The sequence below is a fragment of the Engystomops pustulosus genome, chromosome 8 (genome assembly GCF_040894005.1).
Source record: "Engystomops pustulosus chromosome 8, aEngPut4.maternal, whole genome shotgun sequence".
Classification (NCBI taxonomy): Eukaryota; Metazoa; Chordata; class Amphibia; order Anura; family Leptodactylidae; genus Engystomops; species Engystomops pustulosus.
In genome coordinates, this window is record NC_092418.1 from 10,309,609 (window position 1) to 10,329,088 (window position 19,480).

The following is a 19,480-nucleotide window of genomic DNA, read 5'->3' on the forward strand; positions in this document are numbered from 1 at the left end:
GCCGAGATCCTTCCTCCACATCGTCCCTATGATTGCCCCATTGATCTGCTGCCTGGATCTTCTCCACCACGGGGTCGTGTGTATCCGCTCTCGGTTCCTGAGACTGCCGCTATGTCGGAATATGTTAAGGAAAATCTGCAAAGAGGTTTCATCCGCAAATCCTCCTCACCAGCTGGCGCTGGTTTCTTTTTTGTCACAAAGAAAGATGGCTCTCTCCGCCCCTGTATAGACTATCGCGGTCTTAACAAGGTCACCGTTAAGAACCGCTATCCTTTGCCGCTTATCACGGAGCTATTTGATCGTCTGCGGGGTGCAAGAATTTTTTCCAAATTGGATCTTCGTGGGGCCTACAACCTTATCCGCATCAGGAAGGGTGACGAGTGGAAGACCGCCTTTAACACCCGTGATGGGCATTTTGAATATCTAGTTATGCCCTTCGGACTTTGTAATGCGCCAGCAGTTTTCCAGGAGTTTGTAAATGATATTTTCCGGGACTTATTGTACAGTTGTGTCGTGGTGTACCTGGACGACATCCTTGTGTATTCTGCCAATCTGGAGTCCCACCAGTCTCATGTACGGGAGGTTCTCAGCCGCCTCAGGACAAACCACCTCTATGCCAAGCTGGAGAAGTGCCACTTTCATCAGAGGAGCCTTCCATTCCTCGGCTACATAATTTCTGATAGGGGTTTGCAAATGGATCCTGCCAAGTTATCTGCGGTTCTTCAGTGGCCACGCCCAGTGGGACTGCGAGCTTTACAAAGATTTCTGGGCTTTGCTAATTATTATAGGCAATTTATCCCACACTTCTCATCTCTGGTCGCGCCGATGGTGGCGCTTACGAAAAAAGGTGCTAATCCCCGTGTCTGGCCACCAGCAGCAGAAGAAGCCTTCACGAAATTAAAAACTGCTTTTTCCTCCGCTTCAGTCCTTACCCGACCGGATACTGAAAAGCCGTTCCTGGTAGAGGTTGATGCCTCCTCCGTGGGTGCTGGGGCAGTCCTTACCCAGAAGGGTCCCAGGGGACGAACACTCACTTGTGGTTTTTTCTCCAAAACCTTCTCCTCCGCGGAGAGAAATTATTCCATTGGAGATCGGGAGCTTCTAGCCATCAAGCTGGCTTTGGAAGAGTGGCGTCATCTGCTGGAGGGAGCCCGATTTCCAGTCAGCATTTTCACGGACCACAAAAACCTTCAGTACCTTCAGACGGCTCAGCGTTTGAATCCTCGTCAAGCCCGGTGGTCCCTCTTCTTTTCTCGCTTTGACTTCCGAATCCATTTTCGCCCTGCAGAGAAAAACATCAAGGCTGACGCCTTGTCCCGTGCTTCTGATGTTATGGGGGAGGACTCTGCTCCTAGGCATATTGTTCCTCCAGAGAGACTTGTGCTTGCCGCGCCGGTGGACCTCCGGCAGCTGCCTCCCGGCAAGACTTATGTGCGACCTGGTCTCCGAAAGAGGATTCTGACCTGGGGACATTCTTCTCGTGTGGCTGGGCACCCTGGGGTGCAGCGCTCTGTGGCCTTAATTTCCCGATTCTACTGGTGGCCTGATTTGGTCAAGGACGTTCGGGATTTTGTGGGTTCCTGTGCCTCTTGTGCCCGCAACAAGCCTTCACGACTTAAACCTGCTGGTCTTCTGTTGCCGTTACCCGTGCCTACCAGCCCATGGTCTCATGTGGCTATGGACTTTGTTACGGATCTACCGCCATCTTCTGGCAACACCGTTATCTGGGTGGTGACTGACCGCTTTTCGAAGATGTCTCACTTTGTCCCTCTACCAGGTTTGCCTTCTGCTCCACGTCTCGCCAGCCTCTTCTTCCAGCATATTTTCCGGCTTCATGGTCTCCCTCAGCACATCGTCTCAGATCGAGGAGTTCAGTTTGTGTCCAAATTCTGGAGATCTTTGTGCAACCAGTTGCAGGTGAACTTGGACTTCTCTTCTGCTTATCACCCACAGACTAACGGCCAAGTGGAGAGGGTGAATCAGACTCTAGGTTGCTATCTCCGCCATTTCGTCTCTGCCCGACAGGACGACTGGGCATCTCTTCTACCATGGGCGGAGTTCTCTTACAATTCCCTGGACTCCACTTCTGCCGGTTCTGCTCCCTTTTTTATTAACTATGGACTGCATCCTCGGCCTCCTCTTCCGTTACCTACGTCTGCAGATGTTCCTGCTGTGGAGGACCTGGTACGTGATCTGAAAGCCATCTGGGAGCAAGTCCACACCTCATTGCTCCGAGCTACAGCCCAGACCAAGCGTCAAGCAGACAAAAGACGCCGACCATTCCCTGTTTTAGCTCCTGGTGACAAGGTTTGGCTGTCCGCCAAGTATGTTCGGCTGAAGATCCCGAGCTATAAATTGGGACCTCGCTTCTTGGGTCCATTTGAAATTCTCGGCCGCATCAACCCGGTGGCATACAAGTTGCGTCTGCCTCCCAGCATGCGCATTCCTAATTCTTTCCACGTTTCTCTCCTTAAGCCAGTTATCTTCAACCGCTTCAACCGACAAATTACTCCTCCTCCGGCACCACAAGCTGATTCCACCGATGTCTTCGAGGTGAAAGAGATCCTGGATACTAAGACTGTGAGAGGTAGACGGTTGTTTCTGGTAGACTGGAAAGGATTTGGTCCTGAGGAGAGATCCTGGGAGCCAGAGGATAACATCCTGGACAAGAGCCTGCTCCAACGTTTTCTCAGGCCCAAGAAGAGAGGGAGGCCGAAGGGGGGGGGGGGGGGGTACTGTCACGGGTGCTCCCGCGATCCCTGTCACGGATCGCGGGCGCATCCGTGCTCCTGCATGTGCCCCCGCTGCTGCCCGGTGTCTCTTACCTCTCCCGGCTCCTGCGCTTCCTCGGACTGCCGTGCGCGCGCGTCCCCGCCTCCTAGGGCCCGCGCGCTGCTCCGGCCCAAAATTTAAAGGGCCAGCGCACCGCTAATTGGTGCACTGGCTGAACACCTCACCTTTAAGAATCTGCCTCTTCCTGTGTTCCTTGCCGGATCTTTGTGCCTCATAGCCTTAGAGAAAGCTTACTAGCGATTATTCCTGCGTTCCTGTGTATTCCTGCGTTCCTGTGTATTCCTGCGTTCCTGTGTATTCCTGTGTGTTCCCGCTCCTGAGTCCTGTGTTGCCGTGTTACCTGAGTTCCTCCGTGTTGCTGTGTTCCGTGTGCCTGTGTTCCCGTTCCCACCTGCCTGGACCTCCAGTTGCTGACCCCGGACTTGGACCTGACGTTGCATCTCTGCCGCCTGCCCTGACCCTGTGCCTGGACCTGTCTACGAGATTGTCATCCGCTAAGGTACCTCGACCTCGGCTGCCACCGTGGGCTAGTCACACCTGGGAACGACCTAGTGGTATCCTGCCGCAGCAAGTCCAACCCGCTTTGCGGCGGGCTCTGGTGAATACCAGGTGCCGCTAGGCTCCGGTTCCGGGTGTTGGCTAGTTACATCTCCCGCGGTGGTCCAGAGGATCCACTGATCCTAACAATGAGGCGGCTGTATGTAGCTGTGTTTCTGGGGATGAGGCAGCTGTATGTAGCTGTGTTACTGGGGATGAGGCGTCTGTATGTAGCTGTGTTACTGGGGGCGAAGCGGCTGTATGTAGCTGTGTTACTGGGGATGAGGCGGCTGTATGTAGCTGTGTTACTGGGGATGAGGCGGCTGTATGTAGCGGTGTTATTGGGGATGAGGCGGCTGTGTGTAGCGGTGTTACTGGGGATGAGGCGGCTGTATGTAGCGGTGTTACTGGGGATGAGGCGGCTGTATGTAGCTGTGTTACTGGGGGCGAGGCGGCTGTATGTAGCTGTGTTACTGGGGATGAGGCGGCTGCATGTAGCTGTGTTGCTGCTGGGATAGTAAAAAGTATGGAAGGAGGACGTGTGTGTACGCTACACTTAGTGGGGGCCTCCACCAGATTTTGCGCCCGGGGGCCCCGACCAACCTTAATCCAGCCCTGCTCTTACTGTATATAAGATGATGTTTCAGTCCTGAATCCTTCAGATGAGACACAACTTCTGCTGCTCGTGTATTGTGAGTATGCTGGATGTACAGGAGGCGGCTGGAGGATATTCCTGTCCTGACTGCAGAAAGAAGCATCCGTGACGTCCGATCTTGGAGAAGCAAAGGAATCTTGGGAATATAATGGAGAATTTATCTACTCAGCCTAAGATGGAGGAGACCAGAGTCTGCTGCACCTACTGCGATTCTCCTGAACCGGCTGTGAGAACATGTCTGCAGTGCGAGACTTCTTTCTGTGAGAAACACTTACAGAGACACAGTAAATCCTCAGAACATATTTTGGTTGATCCTGATGTTAACCTGGAGGAAAGAAAATGCTCCACACACAATGAGGTACTGAAATACTATTGTCCTATGGATTCCACCTGTATCTGTGTGTCCTGCTGGGTGGCTGGAGGCCACATGGGACATGAGGTGGAGATACTGGATGTGGCCTCTGAGAAGAAGAAGGTGAAGCTGAGATCTGCTGTTGAGAAAATGAACTCTAAAAAAATGGAAGAATCCAGAATCTCACAGATCATGGGGTAGAAGAAGGAAAGAAATTATCTGGACTCACTGAGAAAGTCACTAATCTGTTTACTGATCGGAGGAAGAAGCTGGATGATTTAGAAAGTAGAGTTCTGAGTGAGATCTCCAGACAGAAGGATCAGGTGTCAACCTCAGTCTCTAACATGATCAGACAGGTGGAGCTACACAAGGATGAGCTGACCAAGAAAATTCATCAATTTGAGGAGTCATGTGATATCACAGATCCATTAACCTTATTACGAGAAGATTTATTCAAAGTTGATGTCAGTGATCGGAGCTGTGATGTCACAGTCTGGAGTCTGGATGATGTCGTAGTGTCACAGATATTATACAGAGGACTGCTGCGCTTTGTGGAGGATCTGAATAATCTGAAAAGAACGAGCCAGTTCCCAGTGATGGAGAAATCTGAGGTATTACTGGATATACAGAAAATTTGAAGGAGTCCAGCTCACCTCACGCCAAACAGGAGAATCCAATGAAGCACGGACTGCCCCACTGCAAGGGCTGCAACAGGTTAACAGACGTAGGAAAAAAGGATTCCGTGTCCAGCTTCATCCAAGATAATCCACACTTTTATTAGGGCATAATTGTTAAAATTCCAGAGTGTTACATGGCCAACATGTTTCAAGCGGGCAGACCGCTCTTAATCATGGCTCAAGCGGGCAGCCATGATTAAGAGCGGTCTGCCCGCTTGAAACATGTTGGCCATGTAACACTCTGGAATTTTAACAATTATGCCCTAATAAAAGTGTGGATTATCTTGGATGAAGCTGGACACGGAATCCTTTTTTCCTACGTCTATTACTGGATATAGACTCGGCTCATGATAACATCATTATATCACAGAGTCTTAGATCTGCTTCTTATACTGCAACGTCACAGAACAGACCTGATGGACCCGAGAGGTTTGAGTCCTGTCAGGTGTTCAGCTCCTGCAGCTTCTACTCTGGGAGATATTACTGGGAGGTGGATGTGAGTCAGGCGGAGAAATGGATCATTGGAGTGGCCGGGGAAAGTCTGGAGAGGAAAGCGGCTGGTAACGAGTCATTCATTGGTTTTAATGAGAAATCCTGGGGTTTGGGGGTTATTAATAGCCTTGGTGTGCTTCATAACAATATATTTACAAGTCTGGAATCAGAGTCTCCTGTGAAGGTTGTTGGGATCTATCTGGACTATGAGGCCGGGCGTCTGTCCTTCTATCAGCTGTGTGACCCCATCAGACACTTACACACCTTCACCACCTCCTTCACCGAGCCGCTCTATGCCGCCCTCTGTATGTATGACAATTGTATCCTCACAATCTTAAAATAATTTAGCAAAATTGTGGCTGTAATATGTTAAAATGAATATCTGCCTTCTAAGATCCTCTCATTTCTATTACTGTGCTGATTCATTACTGAATATATATTAATGGACATTTCTTTTGGTGCCAAAGCTTCAGATTTCCTCCATAGATGTAGAAATAAGTGATAGATATTACTGTTCTTCTCACTTGAACTTTATTAATTTGCTGTTGATGTCTTATGTGATTACTGTTGCCTTGTGATCAGAAATAGTTTTCTTCTACTAATGAGGAATAGATAACAATGTCTATTGTTTGTCTGTTTAGATTTATATCCTTTCTATGGTCCCATAATAATGGTTTTAACAAGATGAAATAAACTGTTAAACAATAAAAAGTTTTAAAGCACAACTTATTTTTTCCATGTGTCTGACTGATGGATTCACTTTCTTAGATTTATGTGTCTCTATGGTAACAGACAACAAACAAAAAAATCTTTTTCCTTTTTCTTCCATCTGTCCCTCCTTGTAGAAGAAGGTGAAAGGAGGGATGACGGCTAAGTCAGAATACACAAGGTTTATTTATTGTCAGTTACCATGGATACACATAGATCTACATGTGAGCTGCATGCACAGAAAGATAGGGAAAAGGTAATCAAAACCCAGGAAACAGTTCCATCATTTCACATGGGATATGTACTGGGATAATAACAGGGATTTTGTTGAGAATGCAGTCATGGACAGTGTAGACCCCTCGGCTCTCTGCAGAGTGTTTTTCCACCATTACTCCCTTCTGCTCTGAGCGATGACTGTGGCCAATAAGGAGACTTATAGCAGTCACTCAGAGCAGGAAGGGGGGTTTGTGTGGGAAGTCGTTGACAAGAGCTGAGGGCACTTCATGAAGGATCACCAGTGGGGTGGCAGCTGCCTACTACTTCTTTCTCATAGAGCTGCTGGTAATATAAGCAATGGCAAATGTCCCCGTAACCTTGGGGTCCTACCTGGTGCTTGATCTGTGGTTTCACTGCTTACAGATTCCCTTTATAATCATATAACCGGCTCATATGTTATGGTAAAAACATAAAAAACTACAGCCGCTGATAAATCAGCCCTTGCTCCAAGAACAAAGCAACTTAAAGTTGTGCCTACACGATAATAAGCAAGGAGGCTTAGGTTTGCCACACCTAATTAGTTATTATAATGCGGCCATATTGGATCAAGTACGTCAGAGCGTGATGTTAAATGTTAAAAAACACTGGATAAAGATAGAGAACAATGCATCCCCATAGCCCCTAGTAGTTTATAGCCAGCCAGCCCTCAGTAGTATATAGCCAGCCAGCCCCCATTGAAAACAACAACTACCTCTCACCAGAGAAGAAAAAAGAAGGATCGACTAAAAGGATGCATATTAAACAACAACAAAATCTTTATTGGTAACAATCAATGCTCAAAGGTTAAAATGCATTAAAATTGCAAGTGGTGGAGTACAAAAAGAAAACCGGGCCGACCCGGACAGGGCAAGGTTATGACAAAGTAACTCATATCGTGGTAAGAACCGAATACGCCAAATGCATTGACAGTTGAGCTGCAAGGATTTTTTGGGTTTGTATTTTTAGAGTGGTGGTGGTATACCAACCACTCTGGAGCATGTAGTGTATAATGGGTATGTTACCCTGTGCCTGGGTAAAACAACCTATGGCTTCAGGGAGAAAAGAATTTTATAATTATCAGCTCTTACCCGATAGTAGGAGGTGTGAGGTGTATTTGCCGCTGTCCGGGAGGGTCCGCGTCCCCGACGTACGTTTCGGCTCGGGGTGAGCCTTCGTCTGGGGGTGGCGTCATCCCGTACTGGGGCCGGTATATAACAGAAAAATAGACCAATGAGAGTTCCGGGAACGGCACATGTGATCACGGGTTACGTGATGCGTGAGGTCACGACTAACAAAGTCACGTGACTCGGTATCGCGAGATCACACGGGCTGCATCGGAATCTGGTAGGAGATAGGTAAAATCTGATAGAAAGCAGAGAAGCAGCATGCGTAAAAAGCGCCCCCGAGACAAATCTGTCTTTACCAGGAACCTGCATTTACCAGGTAAGGTTAACAATGGTTTTTGATGAAATTAGATACTTTTCGGGGTATATACCCTATGCAAACTAAAGGGGAAGGGGGAGATTATGAGTGCAGGAATGAAATATAAATATTATGTGAATTATAATCATTTTTTACTTAAATACATTGTGTTTGATAGAATAAGTGTATGGGTGAACATACACCTACCTTGAATTGAAATAATCTATAAGGTGACATGTGCATATTGAATACAAATATTACAAATAGTACAATTATATAATGAGTCCGTTAAACATATTATTAATAAAGTGACATATGCATATAAAATATATAATACGAATACATATATATACAAATCCACTATGTATCAAATAAACATATATATACAAATAACAAATATACACTATGTAGAAATACATGATATAAAAAATATATGTAATTCATTTATCTCCATAGCATCGTATATTGAAATCCACCAATGCCATATTGGGGAGATGCTGTTGCACTCCCCAAGTAGGTGGCTGGAATCAATGCAACGTATTAACCATTTTATGCAAGATGTCTTATGGGTTAAGTGACAGTTAGGTGAACCTCGATATATGTGAGACATCATAGTGAGGGACAAGGTGGGTTTGGGTGTGAGTGGTGCGGGAGTGAGGGATTGAAGGTGAGGAAAATACACATAGACGCTCGTAAATAATTACATTGAATGGATAAGTCCATGACTCCGTATACAATATATTGCACATCATTGCAAGTATGTGGAAAATTTGGAACTGTATAGCGCAATAATCAAACACAATTACGTCAACAATGCATAGAGTACATATGTTAACAATCCTGGAACCTGGAAAAAACATATTAGTATACAAGACAAATTTGAACATCTGCTTAGTTAAGTCACGTTCAGTGGATGTGAACCTTATGCTAAAGGATTTGTCTGTGATTTGAAGCTCATTGTCCTTTGTACAATGTATGGTGGATCCGAACCCATGGAAGTTTGTACTGAGAATACAAAAGTCAGAAAAACAACACATTAAAAACAATTAAAACTGGTGTATTGAGACGCCAGTGTGTGAATGTATGGCACGAAATCAGCTATTTGAAAGGTAAATGTTGGTCAAATGAGAATTATGGGGGGTTCCTATTGGAGATATGGGGCAAAACTGAGGGTCTCATTAAGGCCACTTGGTTTTAAGGTGTTTAAGGTCCAAATCCATTGAGTTTCTCGCTGAGCTAATATTTTCTGGACTGGACCCCCTCTAACACCCAGGTCGAGTTTGTCGATCCCACGTACCCTCAAAAGACTCGGATCAGAATTATGTTTCTCCTTAAAATGGAGTGCCACTGGTTTACCATCAAGGATTGTGTCTTCTTTTAATGAAGCTTTTATGTCGCGCATATGTTCCCTAATGCGTATTTTCATAGCGCGGCTCGTCAGGCCAATATAAATCAAATTGCACGGACATGTAGCGTAGTATATTACGGCTTTGGTCTTACATGTAATGCTATGTTTGATGTTGTAAACTTTGCTTCCTGAAGAGTCCGTGAAGGTGTTTGAACGCTCCACATTGGGCATGCCACGCAGCCGCCACAGGGTTTACATCCTACTACTGGGCGATTAGCCCCAAAGATAGTGCCAGATTTTTCTGATGTATGGTTGCTTCGGACAAGAATGTCACGCAGATATTGTGCTCTCCGAGCTGTTACTGACGGCCAGCCCCCAGTAGTATATAGCCGGCCAGCCCCCAGTAATATACAGTCAGCCAGCCCCCTTAAGTATTCAACCAGCCAGCCCCCTTAAGTATAAAGCCAGCTAGCCAACCCCCTTAAATATACAGCCATCCAGCCCCCTTAAGTATACAGCCAGCCAGCCCCCTTAAGTATACAGCCAGGCAGCCCCCTTTAGTATAAAGCCAGCCAGCCCCCTTAAGTATACAGCCGGCCAGCCCCCTTAAGTATGCAGCCAGCCTGAGATGGGCATCTTCATCACTTAAGTATCTGGGTATTCACCTTCCAGCAGACATTGAAGATACATTCCACCTGAACTTTCTCCCATTACTACAGAGCCTTAAACTAGATTTGAAAAGGTGGTCCACGGGCTACCTGTCATGGTTTGGCAGGATTTGAGCAATCAAAATGAATGCTCTACCTCGCCTACTCTACCTCTTCCAAGCTCTGCCCATTCGGGTTCCAGCCAGTTATCTCATAGAGACCCAACGTCTTTTTGCATCCTTTACTTGGGCCAATAAGCGTGCTAGGTTAAAAAGGTCTATTTTATTCACGGCAAAAAAAGATGGCGGTCTGGCAATGCCAGATGTTACTCGGTACTATCAGGCTTCCCATCTTTGCAGAATAATTGACTGGCTACACCATCAGAGCTCGAAAGCATGGGTTCACTTGGAACAACATGCTACTCAGATCCCCCTGCCCTGCCTCCCGTGGATAAGAAGGAAGTGGTGGAGGGATCTTACTCGACATCCCACAATCCATGCTACCCTACTGGTGTTTGATAGATGCAGGCAGACTTGGGATATCTCACCGGGACACTCTCCCCTCACGCCAATACTGGGTAACCCTGAATTTCCCCCGGGGCTTGCGTCACCGTTTTTTAAACAATGGCTGGCCTCCGATCGCTTCAGGGCATGCCACTTCATTGTAGATGGTGAATGGGGCAGAGGAGAGACTCTAATGTCTCCAGCAGACCTACCTCAGGCATCCCCATGGTAGGGCACCCAACTGACGCACTTCCTGACCTCCCTACCATCCTCCTCTTCTTTCGCAAGACAGCGGACTGGATTTGAGGGACTTTGCATGCGGAAAATTCAGGTTAGGGCTGCACTTTCACTCTCTTATAAATTGTTGACAGCCCCTCCACAGGACTACATTCCGCCCTACATTCTAAAGTGGGAAAGAGAAATGGACATTAGCCTCACTGAAGAGCAGCGCGAAAAAGTATTTCTCATGGCCCACAAAACAACCATTAGTTCTCTCTACCAAGAAACTAACTATAAGATTCTCACAAGGTGGTACAGAGTTCCTCACATCCTACACAACATGTTCCCAGGGGCCCCCTCATGTTGCTGGCGGTGTGGCGTGGAGGAAGGGACAATCTTGCATATATTTTGGGAGTGTTCTAAGCTAGCTCCTTTTTGGGATACCGTTCTTGAGTTCACGAGGTGACAGGCAAAGCATTACAAAACGACCCGGCCTGGGTCCTGTTACACCATAACGAGGTCTCCCTTCCCACATATCGACGCTCCCTGGTTCGACACTTACTGAACACAGCTAAATCGTGTATACCAGCCTGTTGGCTCTCTACGGAACCACCCGCAGTCTTTCAGTGGTTAAGGAGAGTGGAGGAGGTTAGTCGGATGGAGAGTCTCCTGAGTTCAGACCGTAGAAGTGCGGCTCGTTTCCAGAAGACTTGGCAACATTGGATCATCTTTAAATCATCACCGGCATATAATGCCCTGATACGCGATGCCCCGGAGGAGACGGAAGAGATCTGATCTTGGAGGTGTTGCTGGACTAGGGGGGGGGGGGGGAGAAATCTACTCCTTTCCCCTCTGGCTTCCCTAATCCCCCTTCCCCTCTTCTTTTTCCCTCCCTTTTTGTCTTCCCCTCCCCACCTGTTTTTCCTCTTTCATCCATAAATTGGCTGTTATAAATGTGCCTTACCGTTTACTGTTGTAGCCAGATTTCCGTGGCCTATTTGATAATTTCTGTAAATGTTGTATTGTCTTTATCCCCTAGTCGCTCCCAAAGAGCGCTGTTTGTAAAAATTTTATTTAGAAATTTCAATAAAAACGTAATACGAAAAAAAGTATACAGCCAGTCAGCCCCATGTAGTATACAGCCAGTAAGCCCCCTTTAGTATATAGCCAGCCCGCATAAAAAAATAAACAAACATACTCACCTTCCATCCCCTATGCTCGGGTTCTCTTTTGTCTTCTTTCCGCTGTAACAGCCGGCAGAGACGCATTCATGTGATCTGCTGGCCGGCGCACACCATGTCGCCACCAGCGGCTGCATCATAGTATGCGCCGGCCGGCAGATCACATGGCTGTGGCTCTCCTGGCTGTTAAAGCGGAGAGAAGACAGATGAGGACCTGCGACGACCATTGGGGACACCGGAAGGTGAGTATGTAAGTTTATTTTTTTATTGACTCTTGTATAAGCCATGGTGAGTTTTTTCAGCACATTTTTGGTGCTAAAAAACTTGGCTTATACAAGAGTATATACCGTATATCCTTTTTGATGATCATACCGGTGTAGCTAGAAAATTACAGATAGATATGTTCTTGACATTTCACTAAATGACCGGATATGAGGAGCCACAGGTAATGTCAGTCATTCATGTAATCAGCATGTGGCCCGAGCTGATCGCTCCCCCATTGTTGAAGAAGGATTGTGTCCTCCCCCCATGTCACCTAATCAGAGCCCTCTCGACAAAAACATTAACCAATAAAATGAAAGAAACAAGTTACCTAAAAAGAACTCAGAGCCATAGGAGGACATTTCTCTGTGTTCTGGTGTAGATATGAACCTGCAGAACCTGGTATAGAAATGGCCGCCAGTGCAGATAGCCTACGGATCAGGAATCTGGAGCCTATGGAATACATCTTGGGATGTACACCTTGGGAGGGTCAGGGGAACACCATGTGTTGGCGCACCAGGTGCTAGCAAGTGATAAATCCACCACATAATGTCTGAGACTGATCATATGAAGATATCACAAAGAAGCACTCGGAAAATAAAAAGATTTATTCATCCCTGGTACAGAGTAGGGTAGCGGTAGTTTTCCTTTCATATATCATATAGATGAAGTCTTTGGTGCCTTGTCCCTATCAAACTGTTTTAATATTCATGGCGCCAAGAGTTTGTCCTTTCATTAATGCCTGTGACTCCTGCCAAACACTGAGACACTGAGTGTTATAATCCGGGGAGACTATTAGCCCCTGCAGAATAATAATTCTACCCAGATGGGCACAATGGGCAAAACAAACTAACATGGCATGAGCTCCTCTACGAGAGATGGCCAGACTCCTCTTCTCCCCTACTTTGAGGAAACTTTATGTGGTTTCATCTGTAACATCTGTCTAATATCAGACACTATATTATACAGAACCCGGTGTGAATGTCTCCTGTGGTCACTTTGCCCAAATCCCCAACTTCTGGAAGATCTTGACCTCTTCCTTCTACTTTGGGTCCATTCTCCTGTGGATTTGGGTCATAAATTGTTGTTTTGCTTCCATATAATTCATAAAACCCTGTGTGGACTGTGTCTCTTATGGGTCACTATAGGTGGAATTTCTTTACTGGATGACTTTATACTTGCACTAAGATCAAATAGATGATAGAATATTAACCTGAGATGTAAGGAGCCTGAATATGTATAATCTCTGGCTGTTATGTACTTGTAAAGCCAGAAAGTTTTTATTGTAGTGAAAATATCCAAGATTCCAGGGAGATCCTTGGATTTCCAATTCTTTCCAATACGCTCACTAATTGATATATAAGTGATCTTGTATGGCAGGAGAATGGCAATAATCCCATAAATAGAACGGGGCAAAGGGAGATCCATAACTTGTAGGTGAACACTATAAAAGAAAACCTCCAACAAAATAAAATCTTTCCTTCCATCTCTAGTAAAAATCATATTAAAATATAATCAATTATTCCAATAAAACCAGTAGTATAAATATAAACATCACCTCATCTGCTAAAAACAGGCCACAATATGGGCAGATAGACCAAATAATAAAAGAAAAAACTTCTGGTAGCAACACAAAATCCAATGGTTTATTAAGAAAATTATTTTATTGTTCAATGTCATAAAACCATAAAAACCTGCATATATTTGGTATCTCCATAATCGTAGTGACCTGTAGAGGAAGGTAAAATATTATTCAATGATGTAATATAAGACATAAAACAAAGAACTGAATTGAAAATTATCCATCAGAAAGATTAAATAATAATTATTCATTCAGGAAAAAGTGAAACTGAGGCCTAGTTTCCATCCCAGCACATTCTGGAGAGGTGTGAGACCCCTGCCCTGACATTACCCTCACAATAGTAACGCCTCCAGTCATTCAGGTGCTGATGCTGCTCCCCTGGCTCTCAGTGCAGGTGAATGGGGGAAATACACATAAAGACAATGAGAATGTAAATCCCTTTCATTATGAATAGGTCTGACAGTCACACCCAGGACCGCAGGGGTTGGTGCTTCTGCAGGACTCTCCGCCCTCTTACTGTATATAAGATGATGTTTCACTCCTGAATCCTTCAGATGAGACACAACTTCTGCTGCTCGTTTATTGTGAGTGCGCTGGATGTACAGGAGGCGGCTGGAGGATATTCCTGTCCTGACTGCAGAAAGAAGCATCCGTAACGTCCGATCTTGGAGAAGAAAAGGAATCTTGGGAATATAATGGAGAATTTATCTACTCAGCCTAAGATGGAGGAGACCAGAGTCTGCTGTACCTACTGCGATTCTCCTGAACCGGCTGTAAGAACATGTCTGCAGTGCGAGGCTTCTTTCTGTGAGAAACACTTACAGAGACACAGTAAGTCCTCAGAACATATTTTGGTTGATCCTGATGTTAATCTGGAAGAAAGAAAATGCCCCACACACAAGGAGGCACTGAAATACTATTGTCCTATGGATGCCTCCTGTATCTGTGTGTCCTGCTTGGATGTGGCCTCTGAGAAGAAGAAGGAGAAGCTGAGATCTGCTGTTGAGAAAATGAACTCTAAAAATATGGAAGCAGGAAGAAGAATCCAGAATCTCACAGATCATGGGGTAGAAGAAAAGAAATTATCTGGACTCACTGAGTCACTAATCTGTTTACTGATCTGAGGAAGAAGCTGGATGATCTAGAAAGGAGAGTCCTGGGTGAGATCTCCAGACAGAAGTATCAGGTGTCACTCTCAGTTTCTGACATGATCAGACAGATGGAGCTACACAAGGATGAGCTGACCAAGAAAATTCATCAATTTGAGGAGTCATGTGATATCACAGATCCATTATCCTTCTTACAAGATGATTTAACCAGAGGTGACGTCAGTGATCAGAGCTTTGATGTCATCGGTGCTAAAAGAAAAGCTCAGAGTCTGGATGATGTCATAGTGTCACAGATATTATACAGAGGACTGCTGCGCTTTGCTGTTGATCTGAATAATATGAGAAGAAAACAACAGTTCCCAGCGATGAAAAAATCTGAGGTATTACTGGATAGAGATTCTGCTTCTGAAAAGATTTTTATTTCAAAGGATCTCAGATCTGCTTCTTATACTTCTACATTACAGAACAGACCCGATGGACCCAAGAGGTTCAAGTCCTGTCAGGTGTTCAGCTCCTGCAGCTTCTCCTCTGGGAGACATTTCTGGGAGGTGGACGTGAGTCAGGCAGAGCAATGGATCCTTGGAGTGGCCGGGGAAAGTCTGGAGAGGAAGGTGGATGGTAATGAATCTTATATTGGTTATAATGAGAAGTCCTGGGTGTTAAATGTATATAGTACACCTGGTGTGCGTCATAACAATATATTTACAAGTCTGGAATCAAAGTCTCCTTTGAAGGTTGTTGGGATCTATCTGGACTAGAGATGAGCGAACATACTCGTCCGAGCTTGATGCTCGTTCGAGCATTAGCGTACTCGAAACTGCTCGTTGCTCGGACGAATACTTCGCCCGCTCGAGAAAATGGCATCTCCCGCCATTTTGCTTTTTGGCGGCCAGAAACAGAGCCAATCACAAGCCAGGATACTCTGCACTCCACCGAGCATGACGTGGTACCCTTACACGTCGATAGCAGTGGTTGGCTGGCCAGATCAGGTGACCCTGGAATAGACTAGCCCCTGCCCGCGCTGCTCGGATCATTCTGTGTCTGGATGCCGCTAGGGAGAGAGCTGCTGCTGGTCAGGGAAAGCGTTAGGCTGTTCTATTAGAATAGTGTTAGGCAGGAGTGATTCTACAAGAACCCAACAGCCCTTCTTAGGGCTACAATAACGTTATACATTTTTTTTTATTTGCTTGTGGCTGGGCTTGCTGGCATTAGTAGTGCAGCTAGTACCATATTGTGAGGAATTTGCTGGGAGACCTGCGACCGTTGTGTTTAGCTCTTAGTGACACACATATCCACCTCAAACACCGAAGTGGGACAATTTATTAGGGGTTTGATTAGAATTAGGCAGAGTCTGCTGATTTATTTATTTTTTTTACCTTTATTTCATTTTATAGCTCAAAGTCATCTTGCAAAGCAGTGTGCTTTCAGTGTAGGCTACAAAATAGCCATAGGAGAACCCCAACGGCTTACTTAGGCCTACAATAGCGTTATATTTTCCTTTTTTTTGTTTGCTTGTGGCTGGGCTTGCTGGCATTAGTAGTGCAGCTAGTACCATATTGTGAGGAATTTGCTGGGAGACCTGCGACCGTTGTGTTTAGCTCTTAGTGACACGCATATCCACCTCAAACACCGAAGTGGGACAATTTATTAGGGGTTTGATTAGAATTAGGCAGAGTCTGCTGATTTATTTATTTTTTTTACCTTTATTTCATTTTATAGCTCAAACTCATCAGGCACAGCACAAAATCCAGTTGTGTGCTGTCAGTGTAGGTTAGAAACTAGCCATAGCAATAGGAAAGCATCGTTTTGTTAAAAAAAAAAAATAAAAAAAAAAATAAACACAAAAAAAAAAAATAAAAGTTTACACTTCAATTTGGAAAATGTTTAACCCGAGGGCTAGGGGTAGAGGACGAGGGCGTGGACGTGGGCGTCCAACTACTGCAGGGGTCAGAGGCCGTGGTCCTGGGCGGGGTGAGACACCACCTGCTGATGAGGGAGCAGGGGAACGCCGCAGAGCTACACTCCCTAGGTTCATCATGTCTCAAGTTACTGGGACTCGTGGTAGAGCACTGTTGAGGCCAGAACAGTGCGAAGAGGTGATGTCGTGGATTGCGGACAATGCTTCTAGCCATTTGTCCACCAGTCAGTCTTCCACGCAGTCCACCCATGTCACCGAAATCAGCACTCCTCCGGCTCCTCCACCTCAGCCTCCTTCCCCCCAGTCTGCCCCCTCCCAGCAAAATTTGGCATTTGAAGCGGCATACTCTGAGGAACTGTTTTCTGGACCCTTCCCACAGTCACAAATCACTTGTCCGGTTGCTGCTGAGCAATTTTCCGATGCCCAGGTTTTCCACCAGTCGCAGTCTGTGGGTGATGATGACATTATTGACGTAGTGGAAGAAGTGTGTAAAGAGGTGTCGGACGATGAGGAGACACGGTTGTCAGACAGTGGTGAAGTTGTTGTCAGGGCAGGAAGTCCGAGGGGGGAGCAGACTGAGGGATCGGAGGATGATGAGGTGACAGACCCAAGCTGGGTTGATAGGCCGGGTGAACACAGTGCTTCTGAGACGGAGACGAGTCCTATAGCAGAACAGGTTGGAAGAGGCAGTGGTGGGGCCAGACGGAGAGGCAGGGCCAGAGCTGGTGCATCAGCGCCAAATGTTGCCCGTAGTCAAGCTCCCGTGGCGAGGGCTAGATTTTCAGATATATATATATATATATATATATGTGTGTGTGTATATATATTTGTATATATATGTGTGTATATATGTCTGTATATATATATATATATATATATATATATATATATATATGTATGTATATGTGTGTACATGTATATATATGTATGTATACACACATATCTACATATATCTCTCTATATATACAAACATACATATATATACATATATATGTACATATATTCATATATATACACACATACATATACACACACACATATATATACATAAATATTTATTATGTATGTATTTATATGTGTGTATATATGTATCTGTATATATGTGTGTTTGTATGTATATGTATGTGTATATATATATGTGTATATACATACATATATAGATATATATGAATACATACATATATACATACACAAATATATATATATATATATATACATACACACACATGTATATAAACATACATATATCATGTATATATGTATATTTATGTATATATATATGCATATGTATGTGTATATATATATATATGTGTGTGTATATATGTATATATATACACATTCTATATATATGTCTATATATATGTATGTATATATTTGTATGTGTGTGTATATATTTGTATGTATATATGTATTTACAGGGGTGAAGAGAGATGCCCCCCCCCCCCATATATGTAATATAACAGGGACTAGATGTGTCAGGACCAGATCCATAATATTGGTGTGAAAATAAAGCAACATAAAATGCATGCAGCATGCTGCCATGTAGTATAAAATGTATACAGCGTACCTCCATGTAGTATAAAATGTATACAGCGTACCTCCATGTAGTATAAAATGTATACAGCGTACCGCCATGTAGTATAAAATAGATACAGCGTACAAGCAGCACATAACTCCATCCACAGGGATAAAATCCACAAAATTACAGCTCCCCAAGATTCAGGTCCAAAAAAACATACTATTATTCCCTCATGTCCAGCAACATGCTCCTATAACATGCAGCCTTTATGAAATTTGAGAAAGGCTCCATGTTATAGAAGCAGAAATGTCGTTGTACATGTGGGAATAAAAGTATGTTTTCTGTATCTGAATCATGGAGTGCTTGTCATTTCTAGGTAATATATATACATATACAAACACATGCATGTATTCAAATATGTGTGTATAAATATGTATAAAATAAGTATGTGTAGAAAATCCCTGAAGTAAAAATACATACATAGCTAGCCGGCCCATGCTCCTCCAGTATAAAGCCAGCCAGCCTATGCCTCCCAGTATATAGCTAGCCATCCCATGCCCCCTAGTATATAGCCCCACAGTATATAGCCAGCCATCCCATGCCCCCTGGTATATGGCTCCTCCAGTATAAAGCCAGCGAGCCTATGCCTCCCAGTATATAGCTAGCCATCCCATGCCCCCCTAGTATATAGCCCCACAGTAAATAGCCAGCCATCCCATGCCCCATGGTATATAGTCAGCCCATGCCCTCTACTATATAGTCAGCCAGCGCATGCCCCCTTGTCTGCATATGTCCCCCAGATTACAGCCAGTCCATGCCCCTCCAGTATAAAGCCAGCCAGCCGATGCCTCCCAGTATATAGCTAGCCAGCCCATGCCCCCTAGTATATAGCCCCACAGTATATAGCCAGCAAGCACATGCCCCCTAGTATATAGTCAGCCCATGCCCTCTAGTATAAAGGTAGCCAGCCCATAGCCCCACTATATATAGCCAGCCATTCCATGCCCCTCCTACTATATAGTCAGCCAGCCCATGCCTCCCACTATATAGGCAGCTAGGCGATGACCCCTAGTATAAAGCCAGCCGATGCCCCACAGTATATAGCCAGCCAGCACATGCCCCCCTGTATATAGCCAGCCAGACCATGCCCTCTAGTATATAGCCAGCCAGCCCATGGCCCCCCTATTATATAGGCAGCCAGCCCATGTCCCCCCAGTACAGAGGCAGCCAATGCCCACCTGTATATAGCCAGCCAGCCCATGCCCCCCTGTATATAGCTAGCCTCCCCATGTCCTCTAGTGT

The 19,480-nt window shown here is 45.2% G+C and overlaps 1 pseudogene; it reads left to right on the forward strand.

The window, feature by feature from the left end:
* Nucleotides 1-3,992: 3,992 nt before the first annotated feature.
* On the forward strand, nt 3,993-6,142 carry LOC140075751 (nuclear factor 7, ovary-like; annotated as a pseudogene).
* The last annotated feature ends 13,338 nt before the right edge of the window (nt 6,143-19,480 follow it).